This window comes from Marmota flaviventris, chromosome 11 (assembly GCF_047511675.1).
Source record: "Marmota flaviventris isolate mMarFla1 chromosome 11, mMarFla1.hap1, whole genome shotgun sequence".
NCBI lineage: Eukaryota > Metazoa > Chordata > Mammalia > Rodentia > Sciuridae > Marmota > Marmota flaviventris.
Genome location: NC_092508.1, coordinates 14,868,975 through 14,880,240, shown reverse-complemented (window position 1 = coordinate 14,880,240; position 11,266 = coordinate 14,868,975).

Genomic DNA, 11,266 nt, shown 5'->3' with positions numbered 1-11,266 from the left:
TCCCCCAATGCATCTATTCTGGTTTTTATCATTGCATACATTGCAGGTACTCTGCACCTTCTCTATGTCTAGCTGAACTGTTAGAAGATTCTAATAGAAAAGATAAAAGTAGGCCATGAGTGCTCATCACACGTGACATTAGCTGACTAATAGACAAATCGTTGTAGCATTATAATATATTTTTATCTGGAATAGTTTATTTATCTTTGATACTTTCTCTTTCAAAAGTTTTGTGACTACTGGCTCGTGTTATTTTTTTAAGATGGAATTCTGAATTTTTTCAAGTTCTAAAAAACATTCTTTTCATTTATTAGGAATCAAACATAATTCATGGATTATGGAATCTTTAATCCATAAGTCATGGATTATGGATTAGGAATCTTTCTATCCAAGAACCATAACTCCATGCAAGTTCTTTCATTGTTATTTCTTTTTCTCATGCAAGGTGTTGAACATCTTAGGTCTTTGAACCAGCAGTTTCCTCCACTTAAAATCTACTGCATCCAGACTCCATAGAGCTACATTCCTCAGCTCCTTCAAGTATTCTCAAGAGTCTTATCCTTGCCCCTGCAATTTGTTATGGTTATTATGTATAAACATCTCTCCCTACTAAAACATACATTCTGTAAGAACAAAGGTTCTTACTTGGCACACAGCAATCCCTTCCTTCAATATTTGAAGTTTTCTTTTAATGATAGGAATACTAGTAGAGGAGATTGCTATCCAGGCTGCTCTGGGACATGAAACCAAGAAAGCAGGTAGGCAGCTTCTCAGTAAGGTGGCTGGAAAAAAATAGAAGTTTGGGGAATTAATACTGAACATTCAACATCCTTCTGAGTCCCTGAGCTGCTTTGAATGTTCAATATTAATATACTTGTAAATATATATTTCAATAGAAAAAAATAGGTAAAGGAAGTGAAAAGCAATTTGTTAACTACAAACAAAATGGGAGGGGGGAATGCAACTTAAAACCACAATGAAAGCAGAGATATTTTCTCCAAAGGAGATTATCAAAAATTAAATAAACCATCACACCCCATGCTGGCAAATATTTAGTAAGTCAGCACTCTTAGACACTCCGGTGAGGAATACAAAAGCAGTTTGATAATGTGAATTAACACTTAAGCTTATTCTCCTTGATCCTGAAATACCACTCTTGGAATTATTCTAAGTAAATAGGCAGGTAAATATCCTTTTCAATACAGAAAATTTTGAAATAATCTAAACATTGAACAATTTGTTTTGAATAAAGTATGATACCTCTATGCAATGGAATGTTATGCAAACATTAAACATAATGTAGGATTAGAGGTGTAGTATGTGCAAGGTTCTGGGCTCCATCCCCATGCAGCAGAAATAACAATGACAACAACAATAATAATAATATTGATTGTTTTGTGTACATATACATTTCTTCTTTTATGTACTTTATTTTTTGTTTATTTATTTACTTTTGTGGTTCTGGGGATCAAACTAGAAACTTTTTCTATTTCTAATGAGGAATATCATTGGGATTTTAATTGGAATTGCCTTAAATCTATATAACACTTGGTAGTGTGGCCATTTTGACAATATTAATTCTGCCTATCCAAGAACATTGGGAGATCTCTCCATCTTATGGTCATCTTTAATTTCTTTCTTTAGTCTTCTATAGTTTTCATTATAGAGGTCTTTCACCTCTTTTGTTAGATTGATTCCCAAGTATTTTTTTTTTTTCGAGGCTATTGTAAATGGAGTAGTTTTCCTAATTTCTCTTTCAGAGGATTCATCACTGATGTATAGAAATGCATTTGATTTATGTGTGTTTATTTATTTTATATCCTGCTACTGTGCTGAATTAACTTATTAGTTCTAGAAGTTAGAAAATCTTTACCACGTGCACATCAGATAGAGCACTAATCTCCAGGATATATAAAGAACTAAAAAAGCTACCAAAAAAACAAATGACCCAATCAATAAAAGGGCTAAGGAACTAAGCAGACACTTCACAGAGAAAGATATACACTCAATCAACAAATATATGAAAAAATGTTCAACATTTCTAGCACTTAGAGAAACGCAAATCAAAACTGCTCTAAGATTTCATCTCACTCCAGTCAGAATGGCAATTATTAAGAATATAAGCAGGCACATTGGCCTACATCTGTAATTCCAGCAGCTCAGGAGGCTGAGGCAGGAAGATCTGGAGTTTAAACACAGCCTCAGCAATGGCAAGACATTAAGCAACTCAGTGAGACTCTGGTCTCTAAATGAAATACAAAATAGAGCTGGGAATACAGCTTAGTGGTCTTTTAATGCCCCTGAGTTCAATACCCACTGCCAAAAAAAATACAAGAAACCATAAGTGTTGGTGAGGATGTGGGGGGAAAAGTACACTCATACATTGCTGGTAGGACTGCAAGTTGGTGCAATCACTCTGGAAAGCAGTATGGAGATTCCTTAGAAAACTTGCAATGGAACCAGCATTTGACCCAGCTATCCCACTCCTCAGTCTATACCCAAAGGACTTAAAATCAGAATACTACAGTGCCGCAACCATATCAATATTTACAGCAGCTCAATTCACAATAACTAAACTATGGAACCAACCTAGATGCCCTTCAATATCTGAATGGATAAAGAAACTGTGATATATATACACAATGGAATATTACTCAGTCTTAAAGAAGAATGAAATTATGGCATTTGCAGGTAAATGGATGGAGTTGGAGAATATCATGCTAAGCAAAGAAAACCAATACCCAGAACCCAAAGGCCAAATGTTTTCTCTGATAAGTGGATGCTGATCCATAATGGAAATGAAGGGTAGGGGGAGGGCACAAGCAAGAGAAGAACAGAGGAACTTAGGACTGGGCAAAGGGGAGAAAGGGGAGGGGAAGGGGTATGTGGGTGGGAAGCATGGAAGAATGAGACAAACATTATTACCCTGTGTACATGTGTGATTGCACAAATGGTGTGACTGTGCATGAAGTACAACCAGAGAAATGAGGAGTTGTGCTCTATTTGTGTACAATTAGTCGAAATGCATTCTGCTGTCATGTATAACTAATTAAACATAAGACAACTGCCGCAGTCCGGCTGCAGTAAAATAACCGGCGGGGGGGGGGGGGGGGGGACACGAGCAACTTGTATACATTGATACAGCAGGAGTGGGAGCCTTTTATTGTAGGACAACAGAGGTATTTATACATTCCACACAGCTTATCTAATTAACATAAACTAGATACAGCAGTCAACCAATAAGGAATCTCCACACTTAATGGCTCACTGGCATTACTTCACAAACCACTCCCTCTGGCAAAATGCCAGGAGCCATCCAGACTTGTTTATAGACTCTAACATTTGCCAGGCGCCATCCTGACTTGTTTACAGACTCTAACAGACAACTTAGACTGTGACTCAAAAAATAAAAAGAGTTGAGGATGTGGCTCAATGGTAAAACTTCAGTGGATTAAATCCACAGTACCATAACAAATAAATAAATAGGCTTAAATGAGTGTGACTGTAAACAAAAATAAAACAGCTGGGGCTGAGGATGTAGCTCAGTGGTAGACCATTTGCCCAGCATGTGCAAAGCTCTTGGTTCAATCTCTACTACTATAAAAAGAAAAAAGAAAAACTAGCTGGCATGATATATATCAAAATATTATTAATGGCTATCTTTGGGTCCTGAAACTATTTTTGTCTTTGTGTCTTTTATAGTCTACAGCATTGCAATTAATAGTTATTGCTTTTATTATAAGGAAAAAGTAAGGTTATAAAACACAATCACATTCACATCTTTCCCATACCTGATCAGGCATCAATAGTTGATCTAGTTCTCTCATTACCACATAGGAACCACATAGGATCAGAGCCTGGATAAGCTGATTAGTTTTTGCCTATAAAATATATTGATGTTTACAAAGAAAGTTGTTGGGATGGTTGTGTCACTTTACTGCTCGTGGTTTGGGCAGTAATTGGGAAAGAGATGCTGTCAGGTATAAAATTCTTTCTACATAGGACTTAAAATGCAGCACAGTTTTAAGTGATATTTTATTTATTTTTGATACTGGGGATTAAACTCAGGGGTACTGTACAACTGAACTACATCCCTAGTCCTTTTTATTTGTATTTTGAGACAGCATTTCTCTAAATTGCTGGGGGTCTCCCTAAATTGCTGAGGTTAGCCTCTAATTTGGGATTCTTCTATCTCAGCCTCCAGTGTGGCTTGGATGTGCCTGTGGATGACATTTTAAGGTAAAGCAGCAGGTTCTTTAAAGTGACCCACTGCTACTGTTCAGTGCTTTCCTTTCCAAAAACATTGTCTACTCCCAGCCTCAGACTCCTCATCTATAAAATGGAGATAGTACTTCCTTAGATAGTTATGAGGATAAAGTATGTAGAAACAATCTAAAACACACAAAAGTGTATTTGAGTATTAAATATTTACACTGAAGTTAATAACCCAAGTGATCCAAGACTACAAACTCTCCAGTATTAATCTTAGTAAAACTGGTTATCTCCCAGAGGCAGGTCGATCAATTCAGGTGAGAGATCATAAAATTTACTTTAATGGACATTGTTTTTACTTACTGTGTATCCCAAACTGGTTCTGTTCTAACCAAAGCCTTACATGCTTTTCCTATAAATTTTCAGGGACACTCTAATCTCTGTAGATTATCATGAGACTTTTAGAACAGGACCAACATCTGTCTTCTTGAGTTTCCATTGATAGACCCATCTGAAGCGAAGAAGTTCTGCCAGAGCTACCAGGAATCAGGTGGATCAGTACTACTTCCTAGTTGTCAAAACAATGGTGGATTTCAAATTGTATTTTAAAAGTAAGCTCATTCAGCCTTATCTATTGTTGGTCATTCTCTCATTCTTGAGATTCTCCTTAGTTTTCCTGACTCCAGACTCCTTGGATTATCCTACTATCGTTACCTGAAAGGCAAGTCAATATAGTGTTGAGTTCAATAAGTTTGTCAGCAATTAGAATCCTGGTTCTACTATATCTAACTGAGACTTTGGATCCATTCCTAACTACTGACCAGCCTTAGATCCTTGTGTGTAAGATGATGATAAAAATACCTTCCTCATAGATATACTATAGGATGATTGTATGAAGTTTAAGAGAAATGAATTGTGCTAGGGTTTGGCACATCATGAACACTTGATAAACACTAACTTTCTCACTGCCTCTTCTCCCTCCTCCACTATACTTTCCACTATCCTTTCCTCAGTGCGAGGTGCTCTCCAGAGCTATATGCTTAGTGATATTCTCCTTGAATGTTATTCTCAGCTTCTATTACCACTTAAACATGGACATGTCCCATTATAATTTTCAGCCTATTCTTCTCTTTTGTCACTATTCCTTACCAGCTTCTGACCATCTACACCTGAATGTCAAAAACAGAACTTTCCCCCCCATCCCTGAGACTTGTTCCTCCCCATGTATTCTTAGCCTGTTCAATGTCACTTTCATTCACTGAGTTACGTAAGTTAGAAGTACTGAAGCTATTAACCTAACTCCTCTTCCCTCATTTTTCTCTTCTATTTTTTTTTTAAATTTCTGGTTATAAATGGACATAATGCCTTTATTTTATTGATTTATTTTTATGTGCTGAGGATTGAACCCAGTGCATCACCTGTGCTAGGCGAGTGCTCTACCACTGAGCCACAACCCCAGTCCCTCTAGTTAGTTTTTTATCACAGAAACTTGACAAAATCTACTTAGCATTTTTCTCTCAGCCACAGGGTAAACTTAGAGCAGTGGAATCTTCTATCTCACTCCAGTGATGTGGGGCAGGAGTGAAAAACTAATCCAAACTGGATTTTGGACTTGGAAACTAAGTCCATTGTATTTAACATAATGGTAGAAGCTGTGAGATGCAGGTGAAGAGTCATTGGCAGCCATGGGGGCCAAGCCACGAAGCAAACTAACTTTTGAGCTGGGGAGTAGCTCAATACTCGATCTCATGTTTAGCCTATGCAAGGCCCTGGGTCCTGTTATAAAGCTTTGTCCCAGGGTTTCATAAACTGACTTCCAGACCACTCACTTATAATCGAATCAAGCCTTTATTGAAGCACACCGGTGGCAGCTGACCAGAACATAAAGCTGTTCCCCTGATCATCCCTGAACAATTACAAGGGCACTCCTTATAAGCCTGAAAACCACAAAAGGGATGTTCGGGAGGTCTAGCCAATGCAAACAAGCCAGGTTACATAAGCAGGACAGTGCAATCAAGCGGAGGGAAACCTAACCAATCACAGTTAGCCCAGTCACCCCAGTTACAGAAACAATACCCCTTTAGGTAGTTCCGTGTTCTTAAAGTTTTCTATAGCAAAAGGAAAAGAACATCTTGCCCCAGTCATGACTCTTCTACTTGGCATGGTTGTTTTACAGGATGAAATCATAAAACAAAATGGAGTCACATTTGTTCCTACTATCACAGTCCAAACTTTATTGCAGCCAAAAATAAAACACACCCAAAGCAACAACAGCAACAAAAACAACAACTAATTTGCAGCTGGAGGAAATGACTCGTAGAGCAAGGGCGAAAATCATGGAAAAACCTGAAAGTATTTAAATTCCTGGTTGTTTTTGAGAACAAGATATCTTTCTCCTCTTCCTGAAACTTGTTTTTTCAACAGAAAAAAAAAAAAGCTCTATATATGACTATAATGTGGGGTCCAAACCATATTTAAAAGTTCATATTTATCTTGAGAGCAATGGGAAGAAATTCAAGGATTTCAATAAATGACATAATTAATTTGGTATTTTGAAAAGAATGGTGTTGAGTGTTGTATTAGCTTTCTGACACTCTAAAGAAATACTTGACATCGGTTACTTATGAAATAAAGACTGCTTTATGTTGGCTAATGGTTCTGGAGGTTCAAGTCCAGGTTTGAGCAGTCCCATTTATTTGGTTCTCTGGTGAGGGTGGGAAAAGTGTATGTCAAGGTGACAGGTCACATATTGAGCCAGGAAGCAGAGGAAAAAAGGGGGGGATGGGCAGAGTCCCCTAATCCCCTTGGAGGACATGCCCCCAGTACTTAAGGAACTCCCACTAGATAGCACCTTTTAAATGTCTATGGACACCTTTCAATAACATAACCCTGGCCACCAAGCCTTTAATACAGGGGTCTTTGCTCATCCAAACCACAGCAGGTATATTGTGGAAAAGGAATTAAAGGTGTTTAGAGGGCAAAATTCATGGCAGGAAGATCAGTTAGAAAGTTGCAATAATATAGGGGAGAAATAACAGGAAAATGGCATGTGTCAAAACTATGACAACAACAACTAATAATAATAATGGGCCAAGGGACTCCACAAGTCATATACCAAGTAGATAAACAACCAGAAATATACACACATGATTTCAAGTTCATCCACCATATTGGACTGTCTTAGTCCATTTGAATAGCTATAACAATATGCCATAGGCTGAGTAGCTTATAAACAGCAAAAGTTTCTCACAATTTTAGAAGGGGAGAAGCAGAAGATCAGTGTACCAGCATTGTTGGGTTCTTGTGAGGGCCCTCTTCTCTACTGCATATGGTCAACATGGCAGAAGGGGCAAATGAGCTCCCTTGGGTCTCTCTCTCTCTCTCTCTCTCTCTCTCTCTCTCTCTCTCTCTCTCTCTTAATTTTGAAACAGGTTCTCTCTAGGTTGCTTAGGTCCTCACTAAGTAACCGACGCTGGCCTCAAACTTGTCATCTTCCTAACCTCAATCTCCTAAGTCACCTTGAGTCTCTTTATAAGGGCACTAATCCCATTCATAAGGACTCTGCCCCTGTGATCTAGTCACCTCCCAAGCATCTCACCCTTTAACACTGTGACATGGTGGCTTGAATTTCTATATGTGAATTTTGAGGGGTCACAAATGTTCAGGCAATAGTGTAGATCTTCTTAGACGCTAGAATATATGCTGGAAGCTGCTTTGCTACCTGGCCAGGGACACTGCTGATTGAGTTGCTGACTGCCTCTTAAAAGCCTGCCCTGGACTAAGGTGAGTTGCACCAAACCACATCTCTCTTCTTGTTTCTGCTTTGATTGAGGTGCTGGTGCCCCAAGTAGGTTCCCAGGCCAAATGAAAATGAAGGTGGGTGGGGTCATGAGAAAAGAATGATTACCATTATAACTTTTAAGAGTAATCATCATAGTGTCATAATATACAATTTAAAAGAGCAGTTTGAGAAGCGCATATTTGTACAGCAAACATCATATGTTAACATTAATATATTAATGGAAACATAACTGTAAGCAAAAATAACCAAAATGGTTTTCGGCACCATAAAGAAAACACAAATAACGAGGATGGGAGCAGAGTTCGTGGATCAGCTATGCCTTTATTCAGCAGCAGGGTCAGATGTTGGACGGGCTCACTTTCTGGGTGGAAGATGACCCCTGGTTACAGAAGGGGTCTAGGTTTTTATATGTTACACTGAGATATGACTTAATCTCTTTAACAGAATGTGTCAGTTTGATAATTCAGGACACAGGTTGTGAGAATTTGAAACTTGTTTTTACTGGGCAAGGATGGAGGGTCCAGCGTTCAGTGTTCCTCTCTCTCCCTCCAGGGCCTATTATACTGTCACTGGGAAAGGATTTTTTTGGGAAAGGATCAATGCTTGTCCTCTTCCCAGGGACTGCCATTTTAGAATTGATGGATATCTCATTCCCAGGGATTGTCTTGTCACTGGGAAAGGATTTATTGGGAAAGGATCAATGTTTCGCCTTCTTCCTGGAGATTGTCGTTTCCCTTTCTTGGGATTTCATTTCCCATATCCTTCAATAACAACTGAAGCTAGATTTATGGAGTGTGCAAAGGAGAATGAGAGGAAGGAGGGTCAGATAGTGCATAGGATGTGAGACCTTGTGAGTATCCAAAGACAAGAAGAAAGTATGGAGGGGAGGGCAGCTTGAACCATGATCATGGAGACTACAAAGCCTATCTCAAGACTCCTGCAAATCTACCCAGAACAAACATGCCTGAGCCCTGTCAGGTTGATGAATACTTTTAAAGAAAAACAATAAGAAAACAGAGGGGTCAGAACAAATTTCTTGAGCCTTGTCTAAATTTCCTGAAAACAGAACTTCTTGTAGGACATTCTGCTGAAACTGCCGAGGTAAGGTCTTTCTAGCTGACTTGAACAAGAGCTGGTCATTCTCAATAAGTTATGGTTGGTGTCTCTCTCTCTCTGAGAAAAAGAATATTACTTTCATGATTAATGCATTTTGTGAAACTCAGAACAGTGACTTATGTCTTAAACTATTCCTCCTAAAACCTCTCAGTCTAGAAAGATACAGTTTCCTTTTTTACATAACAGTAGGAACATCTTAACTTACAGTGGAATGTCATGGTTTAGAAAAACACATCAACACCTTCTTGGTACAATGCACAGGAAAAAAAAATAAACAAGGAGTAACCTTCATGTATTTGCAAGAGAAGGCTTTCATAATCTGTGACACAATTTGAACTGTCCCCTTCTTATTTCTCAAGTCAAGAGTGGGCAAGTAGAAAGAGGAAACCATATTTAGTCAGTGAAATATCAGAATCTTTTTCTTTCTTCCTTTTTTCAGTACTGGCAATTGACCTCAGGGACACTCTACCATTTAGCTACATCTCCAGCCCATAGCAACAAGTTCTGGCTAAATTGCTGAGAGCCTCACTAAGTTGCTGAGGCTGGCGAGGAACTTGCAATCCTTCTGTCTCAGTCTCCTAGGTCACTGGAAAAAATATTACTTTCACAATTAATGCATTTCATGAAACTCAGAACAGTGACTTATGTCTTAAACTATCCCTCCTAAAACCTTTCAGTCTAGAAAGAATACTGTTTCCTTTTTAACATAGCAGTAGGAACATCTTAACTCACAGTGGAATATCATGTTTTAGAAACATGTTCTGCATACATTTGCAGGATTCTTGAGATAGGCTTTGTACCTCCATGATCATGGTCCAAGCTGCCCTCCCCTCCATACTTTCTTATTGCTTTTGGTTACTCACAAGGTCTCAGGCATGCATGTAATCAGGCATGCACCACTGTACCCTACAATCTCGGAATCTTTAAACAGGATGGTGTTGGTTTTCAGTACCCTCTTTCCCTCTCCAGGATTCATCAGAGCATTGTGGCTTGATACTTTGTTTTTTTTTTTGTTTGTTTGTTTGTTTGTTTTTGTACTAGAAATTGGACCAAGAAGGCACTTTCCACTGAGCTATATCCACAGCCCTTTGTGTTTTTAGTTTTGGAACAGGGCCTTGCTAAATTGTTCAGGGCCTCACAAGTGGCTGAGGCTGGCGTTAAATGTGTGATCCTCTTGCTTCTGCCTCCTCAGTGCCTGGGATTCCAGGTGTGCACCACCACATCAAGTTTGATACTCTTTTATTGAATTATTGTAAATGTATGTACATATTCTTCATGCATACCTAGTCAGTGCCAAGCACATGGGAACAAAGCTAACCTTTGTGCCATGTGTAATTTTCTTTGATCATTTGCTGAAATGATCTGATTGAATGAATCACTAGTCCCAAGCCAAACTCACAAGTTTAGTCTTTGGCATTCTTCTACCCAGAGTCATTAAACAATGATTCTGTTTAACAACACCCACTTTCTTCCTTGGTATTATTTGAGAAAAACCTTAGTATTACAGCTACCTGCTTTGGTTTTAGGAACAGACAAACTGATTAAAAGAAAAGAAAGAAACTCAATTCTACTACTACTTACTATGTGAATAATTTGACTCAATTTCTTCAATGATGAAAGGAATAATAGTACCTACCCTGCAGAGTTCTTGTGGGGTTTGAATCACCATAGCACACAAGGCATATAACAGAACCTGGGAGTGGTAAACTCTCAATAATATTGGTATATGTAACTTCTACCTGAAACCCTGCTTTGGACTTTGTATTTCTCCAAATATTAGACTGCCCCCCCAAAAAACAAGACCAAAAGCAAAATAAACAGTGTTTTTCTAAGCTGGGTTTTGCTGCGCCTCAGAGGTGCTAGATATGTCTTTGACTATTTGATGTCAATTTCATTTTGTTAAAGAAACAGTCAACTTGGGAAGGAGGAAGATGTGGAGTTAGGCTGGAGAAGTCAGGGTCCCTGTCACTTTTCAAGTAGAGCTGCTTTGGTTTGGTTTGCTGTTTCATACACTGGAGGTTTTTGAAGATTAAAAAAAGAATTCCTCTGAAAAAAAATTAAAACCATATCTTAAACCACATTGCTTTTTCTTATCTGTTTTGTTTCTTAATGTGAAAAGTTGGTTGTTTGTCTACA